The sequence below is a fragment of the Rhinoderma darwinii genome, chromosome 12 (assembly GCF_050947455.1).
Source record: "Rhinoderma darwinii isolate aRhiDar2 chromosome 12, aRhiDar2.hap1, whole genome shotgun sequence".
NCBI lineage: Eukaryota > Metazoa > Chordata > Amphibia > Anura > Rhinodermatidae > Rhinoderma > Rhinoderma darwinii.
This window is the reverse complement of record NC_134698.1, coordinates 60,134,952-60,154,600: the sequence shown is the minus strand read 5'-3', so window position 1 is coordinate 60,154,600 and position 19,649 is coordinate 60,134,952. Positions and strand designations below refer to the sequence as shown.

General features: G+C 44.0%; 1 protein-coding gene across 2 annotated transcripts in view; it reads right to left on the bottom strand.

Moving 5' to 3' along the window:
* PAPLN (papilin, proteoglycan like sulfated glycoprotein) overlaps positions 1 to 19,649 on the bottom strand; it is a 93,572-nt gene that overhangs the window by 62,564 nt on the left and 11,359 nt on the right. For both annotated transcript variants that reach the window (XM_075843355.1, XM_075843356.1), the window contains exon 2: positions 8,881 to 9,096. The gene's annotated coding sequence lies outside the window, so the exon portion shown is untranslated. The remainder of the gene's footprint in view (positions 1 to 8,880; positions 9,097 to 19,649) is intronic.

Genomic DNA, 19,649 nt, shown 5'->3' with positions numbered 1-19,649 from the left:
ACAGTGGTGGCATATGAAAGAGGAGATTCTTATCTTTCATACGACACCTGGATCGCAGTTCTAGCTGTGAAACAACCGGAGATATCGCAAGTTGAAAATACAGTAGGGAATGGAAGCTGTATACTATATGATCACACTGTGGTGCTGGGCAGGGAAGGGGGAGAAGCTGTATGCTGATTGGACAGCGTCATACAGAAAATATTACACCGCCCAGAGTAAAAAGAGAGTCACCTCCTATTTTGATATTAGAGCTGTAATGGCAGGGGGTAGGGAGACGGACAAGTGAGCCCTAATCTACCCGCCACTCTGTCCCTGCCTACTTGCAACGACCCGCCCTAGGCGACGGGGTACAACTGGGCGGCGGTCCCTGCGCTCAGTAAGTGCACGACAAACACGACAAACATACAAGGAACACAAGCAAGGAAAAGGGGCCGTTGCCCACGGCAACACCGTGAGCAACCAGAGTGGTGAACGAGCCGAGTCAAGCCAGGAGTGTGCGAGGTACAAAACGAAAAGCAGAAGAGTAGTCGGTAAGCCAGGGTCTGTATGGAGCAGGATCAAAAATAGCAGGAGCTGTAGCTGGGCCAGGAAACCACAAGGAAAGAAACACAAGCAATAACAAGCACCGAGGGACAGGAAGTGCAGGCCTAAATAGACCGAGGGCGGGAGCTAGCGGAGTCTGGCCAGGTTACGATAGGCTCTCCCACTCCTAAGCCTGCCAGCCTGAATGGTGGAAGCAGGAGTCAGTCTCAGGGATGTATTCTCAGGTGCTGACTGATTAGTTCTGGGAGTTAACCCCGAAGCTGTGCCTGGCAGATCCTTTACAGTACCCCCCCTTTTATGAGGGGCCCCCGGACCCTTTCTAAGTGGACCTGGCTTACTGGGGAAACGCAGGTGGAACCTCCTGACCAATACCCCAGCGTGAACATCCCGGGCGGGTACCCAAGTCCTCTCCTCGGGCCCGTATCCTCTCCAATGGACCAGGTACTGGAGGGAGCCTTGGACCATCTTGCTGTCCACAATCCTGGCCACCTCGAATTCCACCCCCTCCGGGGTGAGGATGGGAACAGGAGGTCTCCTCGAGGGAGCCAAGGACAGGGAGCAGCGTTTGAGGAGGGAGGCATGAAACACGTCGTGTATCCGAAAAGACGGGGGTAACTCCAGCCGGAAGGAGACAGGATTGAGGACCTCAATGACCTTATACGGCCCAATAAACCGGGGAGCAAACTTCTTGGACGGAACCTTGAGACGCAAGTTCCTAGACGACAACCACACCAGATCCCCGACCATAAACAGGGGGTTAGCAGAACGTTTTTTATCAGCCTGAGTTTTTTGTACGCCCTGGGACACCTCTAGGTTTTTCTGAACCTGGGCCCAGACTGTGCACAGTTCCCGATGAACGACCTCTACCTCGGGATTGTTGGAACTACCAGGTGAAACAGAGGAGAACCGTGGATTAAACCCAAAATTACAAAAAAAAGGAGAGACCCCTGACGAGTTACTGACCCGGTTATTAAGGGAAAATTCGGCGAGGGGAATGAAAGAGACCCAATCAAATTGACAGTCCGAGACAAAACACCTTAAGTATTGTTCTAGAGATTGATTAGTACTCTCCGTTTGGCCATTGGTTTCAAGATGGAAGGCAGAGGAGAAGGACAGATCAATCCCCAACTTCATACAGAAGGCTCTCCAAAACAATGAAACAAATTGTACCCCTCTGTCCGAAACAATATTGACAGGGACCCCATGGAGACGCAGGATGTGTTTGACAAACAAGGTAGCCAACGTTTTGGCGTTGGGTAGTTTCTTGAGGGGCACAAAGTGGCACATCTTACTGAAGCGGTCCACCACCACCCACACCACTGACTTGCCTTGGGATGGAGGCAAATCGGTGATAAAATCCATGGAGATATGTGTCCAAGGTCTCTGGGGAATGGGCAACGAACGCAGTAAGCCCGCTGGTCGGGACCTGGGAGTCTTGGACCTAGCACAAACCTCACAAGCGGCGACGTAGGCCTTAACGTCTTTAGGCAACCCAGGCCACCAATAATTTCTGGTAATGAGGTGTTTGGTACCCAGGATGCCTGGATGGCCAGATAGTGCGGAGTCATGATTTTCCCTAAGTACCCTTAGCCGGAATTGCAGGGGAACAAACAGCTTGTTCTCAGGAAGGTTCCCGGGAGCTGCACCTTGATCAGCAGCAATATCAGAGACTAAATCAGAATCGATCGAGGAAATGATTATACCTGGAGGCAAAATACAAGCAGGATCTTCCTCCGAAGGAGGGCTGGCCATGAAGCTACGCGACAGTGCATCAGCCTTAATATTTTTAGACCCAGCCCTATAGGTAACCAAAAAATTGAATCTGGTAAAAAATAACGCCCATCGAGCTTGTCTCGGGTTTAGCCTCCGGGCAGATTCTAGGAAAACCAGATTCTTGTGGTCAGTAAGGACCGTTACCTGGTGCCTAGCCCCCTCCAGGAAGTGGCGCCACTCTTCAAATGCCCATTTAATGGCTAAGAGTTTGCGGTTGCCAATATCATAGTTACTTTCAGTTGGCGAAAACTTCCTGGAGAAGTAGGCACAGAGGCGGAGATGGGTGAGGGACCTGGTACCCTGGGACAAGACAGCCCCCACTCCCACCTCAGATGCGTCAACTTCCACGATAAATGGCTCCATTTGGTTGGGCTGAACCAGCACCGGGGCCGAGACAAAGCACTTCTTAAGGACCTCAAAAGCCTGGACAGCCTCAGGAGGCCAGTGGAGGAGATCAGCACCTTTGCGAGTGAGGTCCGTAAGGGGCTTAGCGATGACCGAGAAGTTAGCAATAAATCTCCTGTAATAATTAGCGAACCCCAAAAAACACTGTAACGCCTTCAGGGAGGCAGGTTGGACCCATTCCGCCACAGCCTGAACCTTGGCGGGGTCCATGCGGAATTCATGAGGAGTGAGGATTTGACCCAAAAATGGAATCTCCTGTACCCCAAACACACATTTTTCGGTTTTGGCAAACAGTTTATTTTCCCGAAGGACCTGGAGCACCTTCCTGACATGCTCAATGTGGGAGGACCAGTCCTTGGAAAACACCAGTATGTCATCAAGGTACACTACCAGAAAAATCCCCAGGTAATTTCTCAAAATCTCATTTATGAAATTCTGGAAGACCGCAGGGGCATTACACAACCCAAAGGGCATGACGAGGTATTCGAAATGGCCTTCGGGTGTGTTAAACGCAGTCTTCCACTCATCCCCCTCTTTGATGCGAATAAGGTTATACGCCCCCCGTAGATCCAATTTAGAAAACCATTGGGCCCCCTGAACCTGATTAAAGAGATCAGGAATCAAAGGAAGGGGATACTGGTTCCTTACCGTGACCTTATTCAGGCTACGGTAGTCAATGCATGGCCTAAGACCACCATCCTTCTTCCCCACGAAGAAGAAGCCAGCACCTACCGGAGAAGAAGAGGGACGAATGTAACCCTTGGCCAGGGATTCCTGGATATACACTCTCATAGCTTCACGTTCGGGACAAGAAAGATTAAATATCCTACCCTTAGGAAGCTTAGCTCCTGGTACCAATTCGATAGCGCAATCGTATTCTCTATGAGGAGGTAACACTTCGGAGGCCTCCCTAGAGAAAACATCAGCGAAGTCCTGAACAAACTCGGGTAGCGTATTCGCCTCCTTAGGGGAAGAAATAGAATTAACAGAAAAACATGACGTACAACATTCATTACCCCATTTGGTTAGCTCCCCAGTATTCCAGTCAAACGTAGGATTATGCAACTGCAACCAGGGAAGACCTAGAACCAAATCGTACGATAATCCCTGCATCAACGGTACAGAGCATTGCTCCAAATGCATGGAGCCAACAAGGAGTTCAAAAACAGGGGTATGCTGTGTAAAATAACCATTAGCAAGAGGAGTGGAGTCGATACCCACTACCGGGACAGGTTTAGGCAAATCAATAAGAGGCATAGCAAGGGACATAGCAAATTCCACAGACATGATATTAGTAGAGGACCCTGAATCCACGAAGGCACTGCCGGTAGCAGACCTACCACCAAAAGAGACCTGAAAGGGAAGCAAGATCTTAGTACGTTTCATATTTACGGGAAATACCTGTGCGCCCAAGTGACCTCCCCGATGATCACTTAGACGCGGAAGTTCTCTGGCTGCAATCTTACGCTTAGGACAGTTGTTCACTTGATGCTTGTCGTCCCCACAGTAGAAGCAGAGACCATTCTTCCTGCGGAATTCTCTACGTTGTTGGGGGGACACGGAGGCCCCGAGTTGCATAGGTATCTCTGAATCTTTCGGGGAGGAACGAAGCAACGGAGCTTCGGGAGGCATCATGGGGGAGTCGGAGGAGAAAACACATAAACGTTCACGTTGTCGTTCCCTGAGACGTCGATCAAGTCGTATCGCTAAAGCCATAACCTGGTCTAGGGAGTCAGAAGAGGGATAGCTAACTAGCAGGTCTTTCAGGGCATTCGACAGACCCAACCTAAACTGGCACCTTAAGGCAGGGTCATTCCACCGAGAAGCTACGCACCACTTCCGAAAGTCAGAGCAATACTCCTCAACAGGTCTCTTACCCTGACTTAAGGTCACCAGCTGACTCTCGGCAAAGGCAGTCCTGTCAGTCTCGTCATAAATAAGTCCGAGAGCAGAAAAGAAACAATCAACGGAGGAAAGTTCAGGGGCGTCAGGAGCCAAGGAGAAGGCCCACTCTTGGGGCCCTTCCTGGAGCCGGGACATAATTATACCCACCCGCTGGCTCTCAGAACCTGAGGAATGAGGCTTTAAACGAAAGTAAAGCCTACAACTCTCCCGAAAGGAGAGAAAAGCCCTCCGGTCCCCTGAGAACCGGTCGGGCAACTTGAGGTGGGGTTCAAGAGGTGCGGTGAGGGGAACTACCAGGGTAGCATCAGGCTGGTTGACCCTCTGAGCCAGGGCCTGGACCTGTAGGGAGAGACCCTGCATTTGCTGAGCCAGGGTCTCACGGGGATCCATAGTGGTGTCAGGGACCAGGGGTAGACTAGGTATGGGCTTGTTATTATGTAATGGCAGGGGGTAGGGAGACGGACAAGTGAGCCCTAATCTACCCGCCACTCTGTCCCTGCCTACTTGCAACGACCCGCCCTAGGCGACGGGGTACAACTGGGCGGCGGTCCCTGCGCTCAGTAAGTGCACGACAAACACGACAAACATACAAGGAACACAAGCAAGGAAAAGGGGCCGTTGCCCACGGCAACACCGTGAGCAACCAGAGTGGTGAACGAGCCGAGTCAAGCCAGGAGTGTGCGAGGTACAAAACGAAAAGCAGAAGAGTAGTCGGTAAGCCAGGGTCTGTATGGAGCAGGATCAAAAATAGCAGGAGCTGTAGCTGGGCCAGGAAACCACAAGGAAAGAAACACAAGCAATAACAAGCACCGAGGGACAGGAAGTGCAGACCTAAATAGACCGAGGGCGGGAGCTAGCTGAGTCTGGCCAGGTTACGATAGGCTCTCCCACTCCTAAGCCTGCCAGCCTGAATGGTGGAAGCAGGAGTCAGTCTCAGGGATGTATTCTCAGGTGCTGACTGATTAGTTCTGGGAGTTAACCCCGAAGCTGTGCCTGGCAGATCCTTTACAAGAGCCACATTAGCATATTTAGAAAAATGCTCATAACTTTGCAAATAATAAACATTAATAATAAACAGCAAACCACCTATTAGTTAGGAGATAGGGAATTGATAAACTGGGTGACAGATTTTCTTTAAGGTACTTTTACAGGTACGTTCTGTAAACGCTCGTTTGCTCGATAATTGGCCAGTGTAAAAGGTCCTTACTGCAGACCACTGTGAGGCTAGTGTAAAAGGTCCTTACTGCAGACCACTCTGAGGCCAGTGTTCAGCTCAGTCACCTTGAAGGCACTACAGATAAATCATCTATGCAAAGAAAGTCAGGGACAAGGGTCACACTGAAATGTAAGTTTAATTAACGAATTCATTCGTTAATATCACATACATAGTAACCGTTTGTGATATATGACTTTCAGGTTGCATGGCACACTGAGTACTTTATCTTTGATTTAATTTATTCTTTTAATTCGGCATGCCACGCAAAAAAGGTTGCCGACCCCTGTTCTAGAGGGATTGTCTTCTAGTGGACCAAGAGGAGCAATAGACTACATATTGATTTAAAAATAGTCCCAAAAAACACAAAACTAATTATACTGAATGCATAGTTGAAATGCTTGTACTCATACCACAGAGTGGAGGGCTGAAAAAAATCTTCCTCAGGTCTTGGTATTCTAGGGCAAAAAAATGGTTTGGATACCCTAACCCTGTAGTCCCGATTTGGGAATGTTTTTAACTGGTGACCAGTTTGTTTCCTCCATGTCAGTTCTGCAGGCACCACAACAGCTAAAGCAGCTCTCCAGAGTGTCGATCGGACTGTAGAGCACACCAGACCTTGGTTTCCTGGAGCCCTGTCAGTGAGATTTAGGGTGAAGTCACACGTCACTTATTTGACGTAAAAATATGCTGCGGAGAACTTTACAATGTAATCCAATAGGAAAAATATTCTGCAACTCAAACAGATGTCTCAAATTGTTTTGAGGATTATTTTTCCCATTAAATTATATTGTAAGGTTTTCCGTAGCGGAAATACCAAGGCAAATATGCCACGTAAGACTCCACCCTTAGGGTGGGAGTGGGGGACTGTGGCCCAACACGGTAAAGCTGCTGGTCAGGAAGTAGTTAAAGAGGCTCTGTCACCAGATTTTGCAACCCCTATCTGCTATTGCAGCAGATAGGCGCTGCAATGTAGATTACAGTAACGTTTTTATTTTTTTTAAACGAGCATTTTTGGACAAGTTATGACCATTTTCGTATTTATGCAAATGAGGCTTGCAAAAGTACAACTGGGCGTGTTGAAAAGTAAAAGTACAACTGGGCGTGTATTATGTGCGTACATCGGGGCGTGTTTACTACTTTTACTAGCTGGGCGTTGTGTATAGAAGTATCATCCACTTCTCTTCAGAACGCCCAGCTTCTGGCAGTGCAGACACACAGCGTGTTCTCCAGAGATCACGCTGTGTCGTCACTCACAGGTCCTGCATCGTATCAGACGAGCGAGGACACATCGGCACCAGAGGCTACAGATGATTCTGCAGCAGCATCGGCGTTTGCAGGTAAGTCGATGTAGCTACTTACCTGCAAATGCTGATGCTGCTGCAGAATCAACTGTAGCCTCTGGTGCCGACACGATGCAGGACCTGTGAGTGACGTCACAGATCTGCACTGCCAGAAGCTGGGCGTTCTGAAGAGAAGTGGATGATACTTCTCATCAGAAAGCCCAGCTAGTAAAAGTAGTAAACACGCCCCGATGTACGCACATAATACACGCCCTGATGTACTTTTACTTTTCAACACGCCCAGTTGTACTTTTGCAAGCCTCATTTGCATAAATACGAAAATGGTCATAACTTGGCCAAAAATGCTCGTTTTTTAAAAATAAAAACGTTACTGTTATCTACATTGCAGCGCCTATCTGCTGCAATAGCAGATAGGGGTTGCAAAATATGGTGACAGAGCCTCTTTAAACTGGAATTTTTCCTATGAAGCAGCATGGTATGGAGGCAGCATCACTATTCCAATCCGGACACTACTCCAATGTTAGGGTTGCTCCATTGTGGGACAAGCTCCTAATTAATTCAGATTGTTCAGTCAACTAAAAATTCACCCTGGACGCTACATCATAGCCGCATTAAAGAGTTTGTACAGGATTAGAAAAACATGGCTGCTCTCTTCCAGTAACAGCGCCACTCACCTGTACATGGGTTGTTTCTAGTAATCCAGCTCAGCTCTGTTAAAATGGAATGCATCACCTATATTTTTTTTTTACGAATTAAAACCAGATAGTGAAACTCAATCTTTTTTTTAACGAATCTGCTTTTAATTGTAGAATTTTTTTCATTCTATTTTCTGTACATAATTATGGGGGCAGCCATCTTGCCTGAACTGCTGTTAACAACGTTTAAAGATTTGCTTTACAGCAGCCACATCGGCAACAGGATCCTGTGAACAGGAGAGGACTCATCGACCTCTATTGGAGAGTGTTCTAGGTATGCTCTGTGACCTGGGGAGAGGTAATTGTGCAAAGAAGGGAAAGGAGGCAAACTGTGACCATCACCATTGTTAATGGTGGATCCTGTGTTATCTGTATAGAGGTGAGGCTCAGTGGCCAGAGTAAAAACTGCAAGATTTTAGGATTATTTTTCTATATATATATATATATATATACATACACACACAGACAAAAAACATCACAAATTATTTTAATGACGCATTCCCTTTAAATGAATGCGGCTGAGCTGCAATGCCATACACAACTTGTGGACAGCTGTGGCAGTTTTTGGAGGAAAGACACAATGTAAGCCTGTACAACCCCCCTTTAAGCCACACATATTGTGCAGTTCAGCAAATGGGCCAAAATAATAGAATGATGGCTTCTGCTGATCACAAATGCGTGGCAGGAGTCGTGTAGCCCAGGCCTTACTGTTTACAGGGATCAAATTTGAAAGCACTGTAAAATACCATGGATTCCAAAAAAACGATAGTATTCTGGCAGGATTGTTGCATATAAAAAAAAAATAGATAACTCCTATAAGAATTTATAACTGCATACAAAACAAAAGCCAGAGACTGACAGCGATGCGAGTTCTCAGCAGATGTAGTGTTTTTCCCAGACACATCCTCTGTATCTCAGTGGTGAATTGACAGTAGTTATAAAGAAAGGCTCAGACAACTCCGTAAGGTAATTAATGAATGTATTTCAGTGTTATTGTCATCAGAGAGAAAAAACATCTAACACGTATGTACAAGCGACTTACCTGTTCTTCCCAAACGTTTGCCTTTGGCTCTGTGAATGCGCCAACATGCAGAATGGCAGGCCGTCTCATGCCAAGCTTTGAGCAAAGACCCAGTATTACAGGCCTGCCAGGTTCAGAAACGTTGCTTTTTGGCCTGTGTCCAAATTATTTGGTCATACAGGAAGGCTTCTCCAACAAGACAAATCCCAGATGTTTGTTAAAACAGACGACTTTAGTCTAATAAAGGGGGTAAAAAAATTACATTTAGATTACAGATAGATCAAAAATTATGCGTGGAACAAAAATGACTTAATTAACTCTCAGCCAGACAGTGCTGGTCTCTCCTCAGAAATGCAGAAATTGTATAAAGTGTTTTAATTGTGTATTACTACTATGACGCTGTATGATCTTACATTGTTATGAGGCCACTTTAGTTGCCACATGAAAAAAAACATTTAGGACGGAGAAATTTTGTGCTCGCCTGGTCCCTTTTTGTTCATGGAATAGTACTACCCTGAACAGTACAAATAGAATGGCAACAAAAAAAAAAAAAGGGAAAATATTTGGAAGACCAGGACACAGAGTGATATTCTGCGACGTACTATTTGGACATTTCAATAACTTGAGAAGTGATCTTATGATTCTTATATAAACTACCATCCATTCTCTTTCAGTTAGCGGAAAGAAAACGGTGTAAAGATCAGAATAAAAGTTAGAAGCTACTTCGTTACATATTTTTCCCCATCCCCCGCAGAGAGTGCTAGTTACAACAAGCTACTACATAATTGGCGACAAGGATGGCTCTTCTTCAACTGGTTCATATACCAAGTAATATTCAATCTCATTCACACAGCAGCATTTTGCATCAGTATTTGTAATTAGTTCACACGTCACTGATTTTTTCGCAGGTTTTTTCCTTTGCAATTCAAAACCAGGAGTAAAACCTACACAGAGAATAAATATAATGGAAAAATCTACACATCTTCTGTATTTTGGACCTGTTCCTGATTTTGGCTTACCAATACTGACCAAAATACTGCCGTGTGAATGAAGCCTTACTTGAAGAGCAGGAACTCTTTCCAAACGAGCCCCAGCAGTTTCCTATATACACGACGTCTTTTATTTAAAAAATAAAAAAAATCAGCCAGTACTATAAAGGGATTGACAATGCAGGGCGAAAACTGATTTGAACTAAATGCAGACAAACTGAGCTGTCATTTTTGGGACATGTTATTTCACAAGAGGGGCTGATCCAGAGCATGTTGCCACAATCACACAAGCAACTACCCCAACTGACCTGCAGAACTACGCTTTTTCTTGGGACTGAACTCTTGGTATGCAAAGTTTATTATAAATGATAGATCTGTTGTGGTACCTCAAAGTAGTGCTCTGATAAGTACCACAAGTCTGTCCTGGTCACCTCCAGCACAATGTCGTTTTGACACTAATAAAACCTTTTATTGCGACCAGCACAGCAATGCTTGACCCACCACTTGAAATACCGATACGTCAGTATGACCTTGGTGCTGTACCTACTAAGTGACACACAGACAATATTGGCGATCTTATTCTTAAAGTAAATGCAACATTGACAGACACTGAAAGGAAGTCCAATGGACAATGAAGCACTTAGAGACCCTTTCCCCTGCCCATACATGTGTAGCTGAGTGCAGATTGTTATAGGCAGGGCTTCATTTTGTGCAAAGATCATAGATGACGTTGCTTACCACAAAAATACTCGAGCTGGAATCCGCACAGCCAGGTGGTCTGCAAAGCGTCTGTTAGTCATTTACTTATGATATTAAGTACAATCCCGGATCAGAAAATATTGCTGCAGGTTGTTTGTCTCCCTTGCCTTACCAGCCCCTGATTCTAGCTTTGATAAGGATGTAGAATTGGTTGCATTAGTCACAGCACACCTTTCTGCCATTACAGTTCAAAGCCGCTTCTATTGCGTGTCCCAATACAATCTCGTATTCTGGTCTTGTGTGTGTGGGGGGGGGGGGGGATGTGGATTATGGGTTGCTAGGTCTCAAAGAAACCACGTACGCTTGATTATTTTTGCAGGGATGCGTTCACCCAATCCATGCGTAATAGAAAGACCAACTTTTGTAAAAATAAACGGAGGGACGGGATGTCTGGGCCCAGCCAGGTCTGCAGGAGTTTTTCAGGCACCAGCGGAAAATGAGCCGGGGGACAGGAGGAGCGATGTCAGGCAGATGACAAAAAAGAGCCCAACTGGGTGTGGGTGTGTATGTTATTATCCTAGTCTTGAGCGACTGGGGCAAGTCCATAAGCAGTGGTACATGTCAGCCACATTTGCCCCGCACCTGGAGCAAGCGGTGGTTGGGACATTTTCCATATGGAAGTTTCATAGGAGAGAGATATAGCCTCTGTGTGTGATTTTCAAGAACATTTCCCAGTAGGAAATAGCCGGTATGTATTTCAGAGCCTTGCCAATTGAAGAGAAGGATTAAATCAGGTGTGAGCTCCAAGTCATGAGAAGTCCACCGCTTTAATCCAGAGCGGAGTGTCTGATAATCATCTTGTTTCCAGAGTAGCGAGTAGTAAGCGGAGATTTGTTTCTGGGGTTCCAGCAAGGTGACAAGCCGACGACAAAACTAATTATCCCAGTCCTCCCCCCTCATGGAGCACAACACACTAATGATATAGCTTTGTGCCTGCAAGAAATGAAATAAATGTCGGCGTATGAATTCATGTTTGGCGCAAGCTTGCGAGAACGAGAGAGCTTTACGCGTGCAAGTGTCCACCTAATCCCCCACCCTCAAAATGCCCAGCAACATCCACCAACGGAAAATCGGGTGTGCCCTGCCCCCTTGGAAATTGGGATTATGACAAAACGGGAGATAAAGGGAGGTTTGGGCTGAAAGATTAAGGTGGTGCCTGATTATCCAAGTTTTCCAGACAGAGAAAAGCAACGAGTTGTCCCTAACCGTTATGGGGAGTGAGGAGTAGGGGAAATGAAGACCAGGTAGGGCTTTGGGGAACGCGAGGGCTTTTTTAACTGCTGTAGGAGCATGGGTAGAGGAGTCGTTTAACCAGCCCTGCAGGATATGGGTATTGGCGGCAAGATTGTAAAGCCTAATGTTCGGGAAGTTGATTCCCCCATTTAATTTGTGTAGTTGAAGGAGGTCTAGCCCAATTCGTGGCTTCTTGTTTTGCCTAATTAATTTTCGGAAAAGACTATTTATTGTGCGTTCATCTTTGGGACGCAGGTGTAAAGGTAGCATTTGGAACAAGTAAAGGAATCTTGGGAAAGATAATTTTAAGGAGGTTTGCCCTACCTAGAAATGAAAGGGTGAAATTACACCCAAGTCGTTATGTCAGTTTGTAACTGGGCATAAAGATGGTGTAGATTAATTAAGTAAAATTTGGAAGGGGTTTTGGTGATTTGAACACCTAGATGTTAATGACTGGGTTTGCCATTTTGGGGGGAAAGCGCGTGACCAGGTGGGCTGAGTGGGGCTGGTGAAAAGCAGGGCCTCTGATTTATTAACATTGATGGCAAAGCCCATAATAGCTCCATTAGATTATATTTCCTGTAAAAGTAGGCCCAGGACCTCCTGAGGGCGGGAGACAAGCAGAAGCAAGTCATCTGCAGATGTGGAGAGTCTAAATTCTTCTGCGACTATCACAATGCCCCGGAAGCACCCCCCCCCCCCCCCCCAATTATGCAGGTGTCGTAGCAGTGGATCTAGAGTAAGGTTGAAAAGGAGAGGGATTAGGGTGCAGCCTGCCTGGCCCCCATCTCTAGATGTATGGGGTGGGTGAGTGAAGGCCATTAATGGAAAAGCTGGTTTGCACTTGTGTCTGGAGCTCAATGATTTTAAACGGGCCACAAGTGAGTTTGTGAAACAACCCCTGCCGACTTATGAAGTAGAAGCAGCAACAGCTCAGCCACGAAGTGGTAGAACATACAAACTCACAGAGTCGAGTCAATAGGTGCTGAAACACATGATGCACAAATATCATCTCTCCTATAGAGCTCCAAACTGCCTCTGGAAGTGACATCAGCACAAGAACTGTGGATCGGGAGTTTTATGATATGGGTTTTCATGGTTGAGCAGCTGCACACAAGCCTAAGATCACTATGTACAATAAGAAGCATTGGTTGAAGAGATGTAAAGCACACTGCCACTGTACCCTGGAGAAGTAGAAACGTGTTCTCTGAAATGATAAGTTACCTTTTTGGCAGTCTAACGGAGGAATCTGGGTTTGGTGAATGCCAGCAGAACGTTACCTACCGGAATGCATAGTGCCTACTGTAAAATTTGGTGGAGGAGATCTGGGTCTGGTTTTCAGAGTTACCCTTATTTCAGGTGAAGGGTAATGTTAATGTTACAGCATACAAAGACAATTTTGACAATTGAATGCTTCCAACTTTGTGGGAACAGTCTGGGGAAGGCCCTTTCCTGTTCCAGCATGACTGTCTCCCTGTTCACAAAGTGAGGACCATAAAGACATGGACGATTTTGGTGTGGCGGAACTTGAGTGGCGGCACAGAGCCCTGACCTTAACACCCATCAAACTCCTTTGGAATGAATTGAGACGACGCTTGGAAGCCAGACCTGCTCATCCAACATCAATGTCTGACCTCCCAGGTGCTTTTGGTGACATAGTATATATCAAAGTGAGGATATCAGGAATCCAGCGGTGGTATGAATTTGAATTGTCCTTTCTGCTGAAGGTCTCGGAGAAGAAAAGCCATACAATAAAATTGCCAGGAGGATGTGCCTGGGACTCTTATTGGTCATCTGCTTTGCATAGCAGGGTTGAAGTAGCTTTAGAGGACCTATTTTTGAGGACTGTGCCATACCCCTTATTGATGACAGATCTGATATTGTACCAGAGGGTCGTACTGTCAGAGATAAGCAGCGAACAGTATTAACCAGCAGGGCGAAACTGGCTAATGCCAGATGGGGTGGGGCACAGTGGGTGAGCCAGAATCAAACACAAGATGGCAAGGAGGAGAAGCGGAGTATGCACCTATTACGGAGGGGAGGATCTATGAATATATAATCCCGCAAAGTCACTTTTACTCAGACTGGCGGCTAGTGTCCTGCGTTAGTGTTGCCCAGGTGGCTGTATATTCCTATCTGCCTGCCCCTATTGTTTGCTGGAGAATGAAGGAGTAAGTGCTGCTAATGGGAATGCAGTGCCTGGCATAGGTTGCATGGAGTGTAGGATTTCAAACACTCTAAGAGTGATGATTGGTAGGAAGCTCGCTAGTGGAAGGATCACGTCTTCCACCAATCGAAACTCCATATCAACATAAATGTCCAATAGATGCGGGTTCCATCTCTAGAATGGGGCACTCTGACCATGGTCACATTTTTTCATACGGTCGCTGTACTCCGGTCACTGGGTTACAAGGTGGCCGGAAGTATGGAAACAGCTGCACTACGCTGCTTCTTCAACTCCCATAGAAGTAAATGGGTGTTCTGGAAACAAATTAGCTCCCAAATTCCGGAAACAGAATAGCTCGCTGTGCTATGCCGTTTCCGTAACTTCAATTCACTTCTATAGGAGCTTCGGAAACAGCGTAGCTCAGCAAGCTTGGCTACTTCCGGCCACCTCATAACTCGGAGAGTATTGACAGCGGGACAAAGTAAAAATACCCCCTTTAAGTGGTAGTTACTGACAGGGCGGTCTGCAGACTAAACAGATTGGCATGATACGGATGGAGTCATTTATTTTGGTCTAAGCAAGAATTGTTTTTCAAATGCCAGTTGGGTTGAAAAACCCTTCCTCTATAGGCTCCATAGTAGTGTCTTATCTTCTATAGCAGGTATAGTAAGTCACTTAATATAAAACCTTATGCTCCTTTGAATGCCTTTCTGTAGAAGTATTTAGTAAGATTTAATAGTCCTAATTTGAAGATTCCACCCTACCAAATATCGTTTAAAAGCATGGTGAAGATGTAAAGTATTGCAAATGTGCCATGTGGTGGGGTTTACTTGGAAAAAAAAAATTTCATTAGGAGAACTGATCTCAACCTATACACAAGGAATAGTACAATGCTTTCACATGGAGTAAATCTGAATTTTACGGTTCCGTGCTCCTGTAAAACTGGATTACTTTTATAAAATAACATTATAATCCCTAAAATTCTAAACTATATTTTATGTTTAGTCCACGGCAGAACTACATGGAAATCACAATGGCAGGAAATGTGCCGTCGATTTTCTCAGTTATTGTTGGATATGGTTGATTATATATACACAGCTCATGCATTAGTTATTCTTTGACATTTTGTTTGGCCCGTTAAAATAAGAGAAGCATGATACATTTTCTCTCCAGGACATTTACAATAAGTGCAAACACATCAAAGCTGGGAAAAAAAAAAAAAGCACCGATGGGGTTCTCATGAAGATATCCATCTAGTTCTCGAACTACTACATGACTGAAGTATACTACTAGCGAGATGTTTGCAGTTCTTATGTAAAGTCATGCTCCACTTTGGGGGCCACATTAAACATTATATTGAAGAATTGCATATATAGCTTATTTTAAACCCTGCTACACTTCCATTATTCTACATACTATATGTTAACTGGTATCAGTTAGAATACAAGATGGTGGGAATTATCCCCATATAGATGTATTATGATGCTTAATCATGTATAATTACTAATTAAGTTAAATGATGGATTACAATAAATACATGCTTTCCAGTTTCACATCTACTTTCATAATATATTGGGATTTTTTCTCCATCAAGAGTGCTACTATTCTTACTTAAAGAGGCTCTGTCACATAATGTGATTGGCGCTGTAATGTAGATAACAGTGGTTTTTATTTTTAAAAACGATCAATTTTGAGCAAATTATGAGCAATTTTAGATTTATGCTAATTTGTTTCTTAATAGACAACTGGGCGTGTTTTTACTTTTTTACCAACTGGGCGTTGTAAAAAGAAGTGTATGACGCTGACCAATCAGTGTCATACACTTCTCTCCATTCATGTTTAGCTGTACTCACAGCACAGCGTGATCTCGCGAGATCACGCTGTGCAGTCACATACTCCCACATTAACTTTACCGAAGTGTCTTAAGAGTGAATAGATATTGCCTCCAGCCAGGACGTGATGTCTATTCATCACTCCCGACACTTTGGTAAAGTTCCTTGGGGACTTACTCACACAGCACAGCGTGATCTCGCGAGATCACGCTGTGCTGTCATTCACAGAAACTTTACCGAAGTGTCGGGAGTGTGAATAGACATCGCGTCCTGGCCGGCCATCTGATATGTATGGCGGGGTCCAGAGTCTCCCCCGATGGCAGATGTCAGGAGAGACAACTCGATAACATTTTCTGTGCCTTTTTTGCCCAACAAATGCTGTAGACAAATGTTACTTTAAAATCTATAGTAAAACATGAGAAAGCCTTCATAGTGTTTTGGTCTGTGGTATTTTTGGACTCGAGTTTTTACTTTTTGAAAACATAGCATTAGGTATGGCATTTTTTTCCCCAAAAACAAAAACGCATTTTTATAATGTTGCAAAAAAAAAATGCCATTAAAAAGAGCAATGAATAATGCGTGAAATTCATGACTCTTTTAAAAGAATGCTGAAAAAATAATGTGTATGAAGGAGGCCTAAAGCTGTGACTCCATCTCCATCTGTGATGCGATCTTGTATTAGTGAAATAATAGAACTATTGAAGGTGAACTTGCACTTCAGCAATTTCGACAAGGTGGGTCAACATTGAGACATTTTGAAATGCAACTTTAACTGAAGCGTTTTGATTTCAAATATCGAGCTACAAAATACAACTAAATGCACTCGTGGACTTCAGCAGTCACTGGATGTTAAAATTGGAAAGTCGTTACGAAAGGTCTCCATGTAGCCCCAGCCTTAATCGCACCATTAATACATAAATGTCCGAAACTAGAAGAGAAGGCGCTTAGTGTCGCTTTAAATTCACAAATTGTACAATGGGACTGCAGATGTACATGACAAGATCGTAATGACAAACAACCCATAAAGGAAGCACCAAAATAAAATTATAAGAAAATACATAGTTGCATAATCTACTACAAAATAAAAAAATAAATGGAAAACCGTAACCAACACATAAAAAACCCATATAGTCCACGAAACACGTATGTCTCCAAGGTTGCGTGGCACGGCTTTAACACAAACTGCAAAGTAAGTAGCTCTCCAACAATTGCTCAATCTGCTTAAAGAGACTCTGTCACCACATTATACGTGCCCTATCTTCTACATAAGGAGATCGGCGCTATAATGTAGGTGACAGCAGTGATTTTCATTTAGAAAAACAATCTATTTTTACCACTTTAGGAGCGATTTTAGCTTTATGCTAATTGGTTTCTTAATGCCCAACTGGGCGTGTTTTTACTTTAGACCAAGTGGGCGTTGTACAGAGGAGTGTATGATGCTGACCAATCAGTGACCAATCAGCGTCATGCACTCCTCTCCATTCATTTAGTCAGCGTATAGTGACACTGCGTTATTCACTATGTGCTGTCTTATACTGACACATTAACGTTACTGAAGTGTTTAGACAGTGAATAGACATTCCTTCCAGCCAGTGAAGTGACACCAGGAAGTGTTTGCAGAGGAGAAAACCGGACGTGAAAAACCAGACGACAGAAGGACATTCATATGGATAAAAAAAATAATTGTTTTTTTGAAACCGCAAATAGAACACGCTTGTGTGAAGAAGGCCTTACAGATAAAGGGAACATTTTCTTGTGAATTACATTGCTGGAATCACAAATATTATAAATTATACTGTTCTAAGTCTGTTTATATTTTTTACATTTTTATTAAATAAAAACAGGAAAAACAAAACATATTATACCCTGAAAGTGGTGAGTGACCCTTAATAACTTAGTTACATTAATTTAATTTAAAAACAAAAAGGCAGCATTGTCCACTCTGATTCATTCATAGAGCAGCCCTGCCCTTTAACTCATTACCGTAGTCAAGGCACAAAAAAAAAAAAAAAAAAAGATTCTCATGGAACAATCATTGTTTTTGTTCTTGAAATTACTTCCAAATGTAGTGACAGAATACAGTGTTTTCTGTGAGGTTAACAGTTTCTGAAATACATTCAGTTCTAGCTCCTTCATATGGAGCCCGGATGGCAGCACTCAGAGGCCGTACAGCTTAGTGCTAAGGAGCATTATGACCTCCGTCTGCTGCCATACAGGCTCCGTGTATACAGCTCTGTCGTGTGCATGGGGCCTAAAGGCTAGATATTCAGGGAGAATTTACTAATGTGACCTAATTGGTAAATAGTATAGACAACAAAGCAAACAAAAACAATAGTACGGCAAAAAAAAAAAAAATTCAATTTAATTTATCTCCTGTATTAACCAATATCATATTGGTATCCCAGGTTAGCACACAAAGAACCTGTGTACTGGTGTACATACTACCACTCCAATCCCTCTTGCTGTACCTCTTTGTTCATCACCTAAAATGTCTTTACCCTAATGTGGCATCTTTAGGGTATGTGCACACACACTAATTACGTCCGTAAATGACGGACGTAATTCGGCCGCAAGTCCCGGACCGAACACAGTGCAGGGAGCCGGGCTCCTAGCATCATAGTTATGTACGATGCTAGGAGTCCCTGCCTCTCCGTGGAACTACTGTCCCGTACTGAAAACACGATTACAGTACGGGACAGTTGTCCTGCAGCGAGGCAGGGACTCCTAGCATCGTACATAAGTATGATGCTAGGAGCCCGGCTCCCTGCACTGTGTTCGGTCCGGTACTTGCGGCCGAAATACGTCCGTCAATTACGGACGTAATTAGTGTGTGTGCACATACCCTTATGTTTCAATAATTTTTATTGAAGTTTTTAAAAAAAACATATGTCAAACAATACACGTAGCAGCTGGTGACAGTCCCCATAAATCTAACTATCACAGGCAAATATATACCAAATATTGCTACATGTCAAAAAAAAAAAAAAGGTCGAAAAAAGAAAGAGGAAACAAAAGGGAGGGAGAGAAAGAGGGGGGGGGGGACGGTGGGAGAATGAGGGTCAGATGTCATATCGGCAATTTGGCTTCTTTAAAATATGCAGCTGCTAATACACAGAGAACATTTTAGAAAACTAAGAAATTACGTCAGATAGTTTGTGTAGATTCCACAAGGACATGGCAAATGTCTTACCTACTTTAAAAATACAGCTTGTTGGCTGCGGCCCAGTTGTGTGGACAGGTAGATGGGAGGGACAAGATTTTCTAAAGATTTACACAGAACTGCATAATCATATGTAATAGTTCTAAAAAGTTTAGAAATGATTTTGAATTCCTGCATAAATTGTATGCAAAATGTTTTTGAACCTTCACCTTAATCATGATAATAAAGAACCCAATAAAACAAATATATGTCTTTATTGGAAACAGCATGTAAACTTTCTAGTAACTGGTGAGACTCCCACGGAGAGAAAAGACTTCAACAATCAATGTTTACTGTAAGGTCAAGTTTCCAAAGTGCATTTTTTTTTATACTTTATATATATACTTGTTTTTTATTTGAATCTCAATTTAAACTTCTGCCCTTCAGGATCCTATTCTAATTTATTGGCCTTTCAAAACACGAAACTTTCTTCTTCACTTTCTAAAACGGCTGCATGTTTTGGCTTGTAGAAAGCCGCAGTTCACTGGTTATCTATAGGATTCATAGTTCCATAAATAATGGCAATATGTCTTCGTCTTGACCATAAAATAGCCTCAACCCATATTATTACCATATTTCATAGTTGGAATAATATTCGTGTTGGAATGCAT